Source organism: Lathyrus oleraceus, chromosome 7 (assembly GCF_024323335.1).
Source record: "Lathyrus oleraceus cultivar Zhongwan6 chromosome 7, CAAS_Psat_ZW6_1.0, whole genome shotgun sequence".
Taxonomy (NCBI): domain Eukaryota; kingdom Viridiplantae; phylum Streptophyta; class Magnoliopsida; order Fabales; family Fabaceae; genus Lathyrus; species Lathyrus oleraceus.
Window position 1 is genome coordinate 75,117,593 of NC_066585.1, and position 10,966 is coordinate 75,128,558.

The window sequence follows — 10,966 nt, forward strand, 5'->3', positions numbered from 1 at the left end:
GTCATGAGTTCTCCTCCCCTATAACTCCCCAGCAGAATGGAATAGTTGAAAGGAAAAATAGAACTATTCAAGAATCTGCCAGAGCTATGATTCATGCAAAGCAGCTCCCTATGCACTTTTGGGCTGAAGCTATGAATACCGCATGCTATGTTCACAACAGAGTCACCTTGAGAAAAGGAACCTCCTCCACTCTGTATGAAATGGAAAGGCAGAAAACCCACTGTGAAGTACTTTCATATCTTTGGAAGTAAATGTTACATTCTCACAGATCGTGAACAGAGAAGGAAACTGGATCCCAAAAGTGATGAGGGTATATTTCTAGGATACTCCACTAACAGAAGAGCTTACAGAGTATTCAACTTCAGGACCAATGTCCTGATGGAATCCATAAATTTTATTGTGGATGATAAAGAGGAAGGAATCGATGTCATAGAGGATGTTGAAACATTCCTTGACAGTTCAATAGACATTCCAACCAAGTCTGAAGAAGTACAGGAACCTCCTCCTGAATGTGAAGTAGATGAAACCACCAAAATGCCACCTATCAGAATTCAGAAAGACCATCCTAAGGATCTCATCATAGGGGGATCCCAATAGTGGTGTGACTACCAAGTCAAGGGGAATAAGCTCAAATTCCTGTTTTGTATCCAAGGTTGAACCAAAGAATGTGAAAGAAGCTCTGACTCACGAATACTGGATCAATGCCATGCAAGAGGAACTTGAACTGTTTAAAAGGAATGAAGTATGGGAGCTAGTTCCAAGACCTGAAGGGACCAATATCATTGGTACCAAGTGGATCTACAAAAACAAGTCTGATGAGAAAGGAGTAATTACTAGGAATAAAGCAAGACTAGTAGCTCAAGGATATACTCAAGTTGAAGGGGTTGATTTTGATGAGACGTTTGCCCTTGTTGCCAGGCTTGAGTCCATCAGATTGCTGTTAGGTGTAGCATGTATTCTGAAGTTTAAACTATTCCAAATGGATGTGAAGAGTGCATTCTTGAATGGCTACTTGAATGAAGAAGTATATGTGGAACAACCTAAAGGGTTCTGTGATCCTAACCAACCTAAGCACGTGTACAAGTTGAAGAAAGCCTTGTATGGGTTGAAGCAAGCTCCTAGAGCATGGTATGAGAGGTTGACTGAATTTCTAACCTCAACTGGATACAGAAAAGGTGGGATAGATAAAACCTTGTTTGTGAAAGATGAAGAAGGGAAAATCATGACTGCTCAAATCTATGTGGATGATATAGTCTTTGGTGGAATGTCAGAACAAATGGTAAAACATTTTGTTCACCAAATGCAATCTGAGTTTGAAATGAGTCTGGTTGGGGAGCTGACTTATTTTCTTGGAATGCAAGTCAACCAAATGGAGGACTCTATGTTTCTCTCTCAAAGCATGTATGCCAAAAACATAGTCAAGAAGTTTGACATGGATAATGCTAGGCACAAGAGAACTCCTGCTCCTACTCATCTAAAGTTAACCAAAGATGATGGAGGGGCTAGTGTTGATCAATGTTTGTATAGAAGCATGATAGGCAGTCTACTATATCTAACTGCAAGTAGACCTGACATCTCTTATGCAGTTGGAGTGTGTGCTAGATACCAAGCAGAGCCTAAAGTGAGCCACTTGAATAAAGTCAAAAGGATCCTCAAGTACATCAATGGGACTTGTGACTATGGGATGTTGTACTCACATGGGTCTGAGCCTGTCCTATCTGGGTACTGTGATGCTGACTGGGCTGGGAGTGCTGATGACAGAAAAAGCACATCAGGGGGTTGTTTCTTCTTGGGAGACAATCTCATATCTTGGTTCAGCAAGAAGCAGAATTGTGTATCCCTATCCACTGCTGAGGCTGAATACATAGTGGCTGGAAGCAGTTGTTCCCAACTGGTTTGGATGAAACAGATGCTCACTGAGTACAATGTCACTCAAAATGTCATGACATTGTTCTGTGACAATCTCAATGCCATCAATATTTCCAAGAATCCCATCCAACACAGCAGGACCAAACATATTGACATTAGACATCATTTCATCAGAGATCTGGTGGAAGACAAGGTGATTACCTTGGTACATGTAGCCACAGAACTTCAACTAGCTGACATATTTACGAAGGCTCTGGATGCTACTCAGTTTGAAAACCTAAGGGGCAAACTGGGAATATGTCTCTCTGAGAACTTATAGCAACCAATGATGTTTGGAATGTATTGTTTAATATCTCTGCCTATTAAACAATTCGAACTATGCTCTGATTGGTCACCAGATCATAGCTATGCCACTTACAGCAAGTGTAGAAACAAGAGGATAAGGAGATATCCTAACGTGAGGCGATCTATGCACCTGCAGGAGTTCAAGGACGTTGTTCATGCAGGAGTGGTTCTGGATGTCAGAAACAAAGTCATGGCATCTGATATGGTTGTACCTACTGTAAAGCAAAAGTGGGTGATTACTTGATCAAAGTTGTGAAGCAAGATCAAGTGAGTGCTAACTTGGTTGAAACTGAGAGACAAACCAAGTCTGTAATTATGTCATTTGTGTGTAATTTTGTTCGTTTTCTGTGGTCTGTAATTTAAAGTGTTGCTTTGGCAACATTTTTGACAAAAAGGGGGAGTAAAGGTGATACACCCCAGGACAACAGATTAGTGTGTTGAAACAGATATTCATGACAGATTCAACATCCCCTCCCCTGCAGATTTTGTGTGCTGATGTGTGTGTGAAGTTTTTATTTAACTTCCATCTGTGTGAGTGTGATGTCACTCTGAGTGTATTAGCTAGGTCTATTACCTGCTAGATGTGTGATTTCCACTGCTATGAACTCTGTTGTGGGATCAAAGTGTTTTAGCCAAAAATTTGCCAAAGGGGGAGTTTGTAGGTGTTTAATTGGTTGCATTGTATGGTAAAACACTAGTTGGATTCTAATGTCTTGACTAATGTCATGACATGTTGTGAAGGCGTTTGTGTAACTGCATTGGAAGTTAGAGTATCTAACTGTACTCTGATGTCTTGACTAATGTCATGACATACCTGAGTAACTTACTGCAGGATTAGCTAATACAGGATTTATTGAATGTCAAATTGGATGTGGTGACATTCATCCCTGTCAGCAGATACTGAGGAATAGAACAGTTGGTGTTCTGTTAGAGCTCAGTATTCATTTGCAGTCTGGTTATCAAGGAAATACCAGACCTGGCATAAGGCCTACTATATGAATGTCAAACTGGATATTATGACATTCATCATGGACAGCATATACTGAATAATAGACAGAGTGGTGTTCTGCTACATTTCAGTATGTTTCTCAGTCTGCCCTTCAAAAGGATAACAGAACTGACTTAAGGCTAAATGTGTAAATATCAAATTGGATACTTTGACATGTATTAATGTAAGCTGCTACTGTAGAATGGACAGTTTGGTCCTGTACAGTTCAGCAAAATTGTACAGTCTGCTTTCAGGAAAAACAGACTTAGCATATGGTCCTTGATGTCAAGCTGAATGTTGTGACATTCATTCCTGACAGCATATGCTATATTGTAGGTTGTTTAGTTTTCTATTTCAGCTTTTTCTCAGGCTATTCTTCAGGGATTCAACAGCTGAGAGAAAATCCAGGAAATCAACAACCAAGCTACATTTAATGAACCTAACAAATAGCCTATTTGTTAGTAACCTAGATGTGGAATTTAGGGAAACTCGGGTGACCTTAAATTCAGGAAAATACAAGTGCAAAGGCCCAAGTACTGCAATATAAAAGGATGTCGTTCCTTCATTCAGAACTGGGGATTTTGAGGCGTGAAGATTTAGTGTGTCCATCATACTTCACTGTTGTATTTTTGTGAGTCTTGTATTAGACATATCTTGTAAACCAAGCTGTTATCTCGTAGATGATTGCTTTGGTGTAGGGTGTTCATTGAGTTGTAAGTGTTGTGTCACTCTAAGCTTTTAAGCGTGAGTGCTATGTATCTTGATTAAAGCTGTTAAGCACAATCAAGAGTTGTTTGAAGTGTGACTTCAAAATTGTCTTTAATATTGATTAAAGGTAGTAATCACTGAGGTGATTGAGGGGGAGTGAGTAGGAACTCTGATCTTAGTGTAAGATTGAAATTGCATTGGGTAGGGATTAAGTGAAGAGTTGTAAACGGGTGAGTTTAGCTTTGAATTAATACTACTGATAGTGGATTTCCTCCCTGGCTTGGTAGCCCCCAGACGTAGGTCATGTTGGACTGAACTGGGTAAACAATTACTTGTGTTATTTACTGCACTTACTTTTAAGTTCTGCATAATTCTTGTCTGTGCAGAATTGGATGTCATAACAACCCGTGTGACATCGAAAGTCTGATAACTAGAATTTCAGTGTGTTTTTCCTTACTGAAACTGCTTTTCCCTGCATTGATTCAAGTATTTCAATTTTATCCTGATTTACTTGTCATCCCCTGCAGATGTTTTGTTTCCCCGACTGAGTCTTTCCATTTTATGGAATTCCTCTAGTCCCCCAGCAGTTTTCAAGTCGTAGCCTGGCCTATGCGTAACCTTTTATCCCCCTAGAGTCTTTGTCTCCCCAGTAAGTTTTCCTTACGGAATGCATTCTACTCCTACGGATCTTCGGTCTCTCTAATTTCTTTTCCTTTGTGGCAATATTTCCCCACAGAGAATTTGCTTTTACATTCATATGATATGCATCATGAGGTCTCTTAGGGACCAAAATTTGTTTCTATATGTTGTTATTTAAGCCAATTCTACTTAGTCGATGCGAAGATTTTAACCTTCACCGCCTTAGTTAGAATTTCCTTAAATAAGGGCAGCTGTAAGACCCCAATTTTGACCCTAAGATCCCTCATGCAATTTCATCATATGCATTAGCATTGGGATCACACCTTGGCATGCTCCTTACCCCTCTTTCATTGGGTTTGTTTTGGGAGAGATCACCAAGCACTATGTGATTGTATCATACTTGTATTTTATCACTTCACTAACCAAAATACCAAAAATATGAGTCCCATGTCCAAGTTCACATCTAGGGTTTAAGACCCTCATGGCTAAGAGCACAATCAAGGATTGATCCACAATGTCTCTAAGCATCATATATGAGTCCCATTGATCTCTACATGTTATATTGATAAAGTTTTCTGCAAGAGTTTGGAGGTGATTTGCCTTGGAAACCCTAGTTTGACTGGGTATCTTGTGTAACTTCTTCAACAAGCTATCTCCCCAATTGATCAAATTTATCAAGGTAAACTTTAAAATTCATCATCTTATGCATATATGATCTACCATGAGCCTAAAAGGTCAAGAGAATTGAAGGTTATCAAGTTGGTTGATGGTGGTTGGCCAGATGAATTCATCTTACCAAAACTGGGTCTCCCTAGACCCTTTATCCTACAATTTTCACCATATGAAAATGATTCCAAGAGAAAAGTTACTCTAAATGACATTGCAAACAACTTTCATGTTGATACCTAGAGCTAGTTTTGCTTGGAAAATCATTTTCTATGTTGAAACATTATAGGCCATTTTGTCTAAACCCTAATTTGAAAGTCAACTTCCCAAGGCCATAACTTGCTCAATTTTTATGAGATGAGATATTTCCAACTTTAACAATCAAAATCAAGATGTATACTTCAAATTTTATGTTTGCAGTGAAGGATAATTCAACTTTTATGAGCATGTGATATGAGGATACATTATAGGTCATTTTTTACCTATACCATTGGACAAGTGATTTTTCCAAACTTCAAAAATGTATAACTCTATCATTCTAAATCCAAATGCCATGAAATTTGTGACCATTGTGAATGTCTTTGAAATAGCTACAACTTTGATGAAGACACGTTTCTCATTGAAGCTCACATAAAAAGTTAAGCAAGGTGGAATATTGAGATATATGGCTTGACACTTAGAAAAAATTTCAACATGTTGAAATTTCCAAACTTCCACCTCCAAATTCACCATGATCCAAGTTCCAAATGAAAAGGTGTTCAACATCAAAGTTGTTACCCTTGATCTAAGCTTTCCAAAGAACCCAAGTTAATGCATTTTGGACAAAGATTGCTAGGTCTGTGCATGGCTTTAATGTAGCTGCATGATTGGAAGAAATCAATTGCCAAAATAACATTGCACTTTGCCTTGACATCCAAGCATGTTTTGAACTTCAACACAGATGCAAGTGGACCAAATTGGATTGCTTCATAGGCCTGTAGGCGCCCATGCAAGCTTGTGCATGAAATGTCCAAATTTAGCAATTTTCAAGTGTGCAAATATCAGTCCCTATTGTTATAAATATAAGCCCTTGGAGCTCAATTCAAACACACTTTGCGCGCCAGCTTTGTCCCCCAATTGAAACCCTCACATTTCAAAGGAAAACTTGAGAATTTTCAACTTGAAAATTGGGTTTGAATCTCACTATTTGGAGATTCAAGAACTCTAGGATCCAAAGCTTTGTACCATTGCTAAACCTCTCCTGCTAGTTTCTCAAGTGTGATCAGATCAAGTTTGAAGCATGCAACATCAAGTTTCTGCACAACATTGACGGTACTTTTCAGAAAAATTCATCTCTTCGATTCTCACTCAATTCTACTCAATTCTCTTGGATCTTTGGTTGTCTGAAGTCCTACCAATGTAGGCAAGAAGATTGAGTTACTTTGAGGTCAAATCGAAGCAACTCAGTTGTCACACCTCAAAATTCAACTCCTCATATCTTTTTTATATTTGGAGCTAGTTGAAATTGAGGTAAAATTCGTGCTCTATGCCATTTTTTTCTTTTAGATCATGTCCTCCTTTTTTATTTTGGTGATGGTTAAGGGTGGACCAGTCCGATGAGGTCCACCGGAGAAGAAGACCTGAGCTCTGGCTCCGGCAGTGTGTTGGCACATCTCCCAGCCACAGGATCCATTCAAAACGTTTTAATCCTGAGCGTACATGCTGATTACCACACGTGTGATCAGTTGACTCAAGTGCATGATGGATTGCGCACACTCAGTCACTTGATCTTCCACCTCAATTAATGAGGGAGATCAAGTGGCTCATGTTTTTTTAATTTTTTGATTTTTGTTTTAATTCATTTGATTTTTCATTAATTCATATTAGTTTTAATATTGATCCAAAAAATATGAGAGTTTCACCAAAAAAATTTAAATAAATTCCTCTTTCATATTCTGAATTAAAATTATTTTTTGGATCATTATTAATATTTTTCATGATTTAATTGATTTTGTGTTTATTTTTAATTGTTTAAAAATACTTTTAAGTCTTTAAAAATTCTGAAAATTTTTCTCCAAGGTCCTTTGACCTTGTTTGACCTATGATAAATCTCATATCCATTTCTTTGGTGTTTTGATGAGGTTTTAGAAAATTGACCAACCATATTTAATTTAATGTTTTATTTTTAGTATTTTTGGTAAAAGTCCTCCTTTGACCAATTTGGGGTTTGATCCATTCCCCCCCCCCCCCCCCCCCCTCTTCATCTAATTCCCCTTCTTTATGCATCCATTTCATTTGGCCTATGACATCTCAAAGTCCTAAAGCTAGTTGATTGAAAAATCAACATGAGTATGGATGAGATTAGGCCACCTTTTTGCATATTCTTTTTGTGTGTGGTATGTTTCATGAGCATGATCCATTATACTATGTCTCTAACATGCATTAACACCAAAATTCTATTGTCCGACCTCAAATAGTTATGACTTTTACATAAGTCCAATTACGATTGCTTAACATAGAGCTAAATTTTTGACACAAAAGGCATAACATTCTAGTTAGTGATATTGTAAGTCTCCCCTCTTTCATGGTATTGTGTGGAAACTTGGCCTTTTTTCCTTCCTTTGGAAGATGTCTTGGTTCAAAGATCCATGCTTGTGATAAGTGGGTTGAGTGTTCTCCAAAGAATGACTTAAAATGAAAAGCAAAAGAAAAATAATACTAACTTCTAACTCATTAACAACTAACATTTAATTTCAAGCCATTTACTTTAATGCAATTTAATTTTTAGCTCTATTCATTTTCCATTATTCATACCATTCTAATTGTTTATGTTAATGCAATTTTCACTTTGTCCATTTGGACCATATTGTGTTATATATCTTGTTTGTGTATATTGTTTTGTTTGTGTGGTCTTTGACCATTAATGTGCATAATAATAACAAAAAACCTAAAAGACTATTGTGTGGACTGTTGACTTGATTTTGAACAATTGGACTTAGAATCTAGGCAACATTCCTATGCTAAAGGACTTGGCCAATGCCACCTTGTGTGAAACCAAGTGCTTTCAGTTGAAACTTCATCTGATACATCTTGGAAGATCCCTTTGAGGTCATCTGCAACATGATCATTGTGAAGCTGTTATTTTTAACCTGTGACTTGTGGAATTCATCTGTTACATGAGCAAATTTGAAGGAGATCATGGAGTGGCTAAAGCTTGGATGGGGCTATCTTTATTTGATGCCTTGCTCTTCAAGTTAATGTTGTATGCATTGTTTGTTGCTTGATTCTAATATCCAAGGGAATTTGGGGTTTCTATATGGCATTCTTGCCTATTGGATTGCTACCCATTGGTCAGATATTTCCAACTCTTAACTTTTCATTTTGTATATAGGATTAGTCTCTTCATCTCCTCCCCATTTCTTTAATTTCAAAATCTCTTCCTCCTTTTGAAAAAAAACTTCTTTGTTTGAACTTGTTATTTTCTAAATTTTGACCACTTTGCAAATTAGAAACTTTGGCCTTATGCCATTGCATTTTTAAACTTCTTTTCTTAATCAAACTTGTAAATAGACTTAACTATACTTGACCTAAACTTTCAAAAAATCCAAAAAGAACTAACTCATTCAAACCATTTTTAGGCCTTTGTGCCTTTCAAACTAAATTTTTGTTAAAAGCAATGCACCCACTTTGAAATTTTTATCACGAACTACGAGGTTTTGATCCCTCCTTTTCATGTTGGTACGTAGGCATAAGTCCGAAGGTCTTGTCAAACACAAAAATATAATTAATGAATTCTTTTCTCATCCCCCCATTCTATTTGTTTGTAAACATCATTTTGTACAAAATACATATGCACACAAAAAAGGGCTCCCTAGGAGTACCTAGGACACTTTGGATGCTAACACCTTCCCTCTGTGTAACCAACCCCCTTACCTGTAATCTATGACATTTTATTAGTTTTGATTTGAAAACTTCTTACTTTTGGGTTTTATCTGTACTTTTTTCCATTTCCCTTGGAAACAATAAAAGCACGGTGGCGACTCTTGTTATTTGATGTCTTGCTTATCCATAGCTTGATGATCATGAATTTACTACTACATGATCCTCTGATTCTTTTGTTTTGTTTACCTTGATTTTTCCTGGACTGATCCTTTAGGTCTGCAGCCCACCGGGATACCCTAACTTTTGCCTAAGTCAACCTTGTTTTCAAGCTTTTGACTTAGCGGGTTTTTATTTGGTTTTTGGTTTTTCATTTATTCTTTTCTTTTTGTATGGAGCAAATCCTGTGACACTGCTTTCTTGATTCGTTACAAGTTTCGTGACTATTTCACTCCTTTTGATGGGTAAGGGATAACCATTCTAAATTTGCGATTCCATCCTCTTGAGAGGGATATGATATGATTGATCACCTGATGATATATTCTCTTTCTGAAATTTCAATGCAAGTCTGAACTAACTGAAGATTATCCTACCCCTGGTTAAGCATGAAGGTTTTATGTGTTAAGGAAAGAAACTCCTACTTCTAGGCCCAAATGGGTTTACTAGGGATTAACTTCCTTATACCTCCGGTGTTTACGGATTTGAACAATGCCTTACATCATTAACACAGTCTTATTCAAAAGCATACAGGCAATGATCTTGCTTATTTTATTTGCATCATTCTCTTTTGGTTTTATTTGACAAACAATTTGATACTGATAAAATAAAATATGAGTTAACACGAATGAATTTAAGCAAAACATGCACGTTTGTTTCATTATTACTATCATCTGAAAACCAGACAAGTCTTACAAATGAACATCAGTTAACAAACAAGAAAATATTACAAATGATACATGATTTAATCAAAATGATATTTCTAGCCTTGATACTCTTCCGAAGAAGCAATAGAGTCTGAGAACTCATCACCGTTAATCACATTCACAACCTGTCCATAATGGTTTGGCAACGGGTTGGTTATGACATTGGGCCCTGCCTCATAGAATGACAAAACCTTTTGATCGATAAGTTCTTGTACTCTTGATTGGAGAGGCCAACAATCCTCTGTAAAATGTCCTATATGCCCGGCATGGTAGGTGCATGAAACATTAGGATTATGCTTTGCATGGTACAAGAATGTAGCAGGCGGAATCTCCTTTGGCACGTACGCCCCTTGTTGAATAAGGTAATGGAGTAGTTGAGCATATGACACAGGGATCGGGTCACAATGAGGATGTTTTCTATCGAATTGTTTACACTGACCTTGACTCTGGCTTTTGTTATTTTGTTGATTCTGAGAAACTGGAGCCCGTAGGTTGCTGATACTGAGCAACGGCAATGTACAGATAAGGGTAGTACGGCACAGGAGCCATGGGTGCTTGAACTTGAGGGTAGACATTTTTGTTGTTATCGCGTTTGCCTCAGCCTCTTTATTCTTAGAAAAACCCTAAGACTTCCTGGGCACTGTCTGGATATCAATACTAGCAATCTTTTCTGTTTTCATCCCATTCTCGATGCGTTCTTTAATGGTTACCATATCGGCTAAGTTGGACGACGAGCTACCAACCATCTTCTTATATTATAAACCTTGGAGTGTGCCCATAAAGATGTCAAGCAATTTAGCATATGTCAATGCAGGTTTAACTTTGGACGCCATCTCTGAGTGTATTCCTTGAATGCTTTATTGCGCTTGCAGGCTTGATTTTACGGTTGTAACCTGGTGGGAGCCATGTCCAGGTTGTATTTGTATTTCTTGAGAAAGGCTTCAGACATGTCCTTCCAAGATCTGATTTT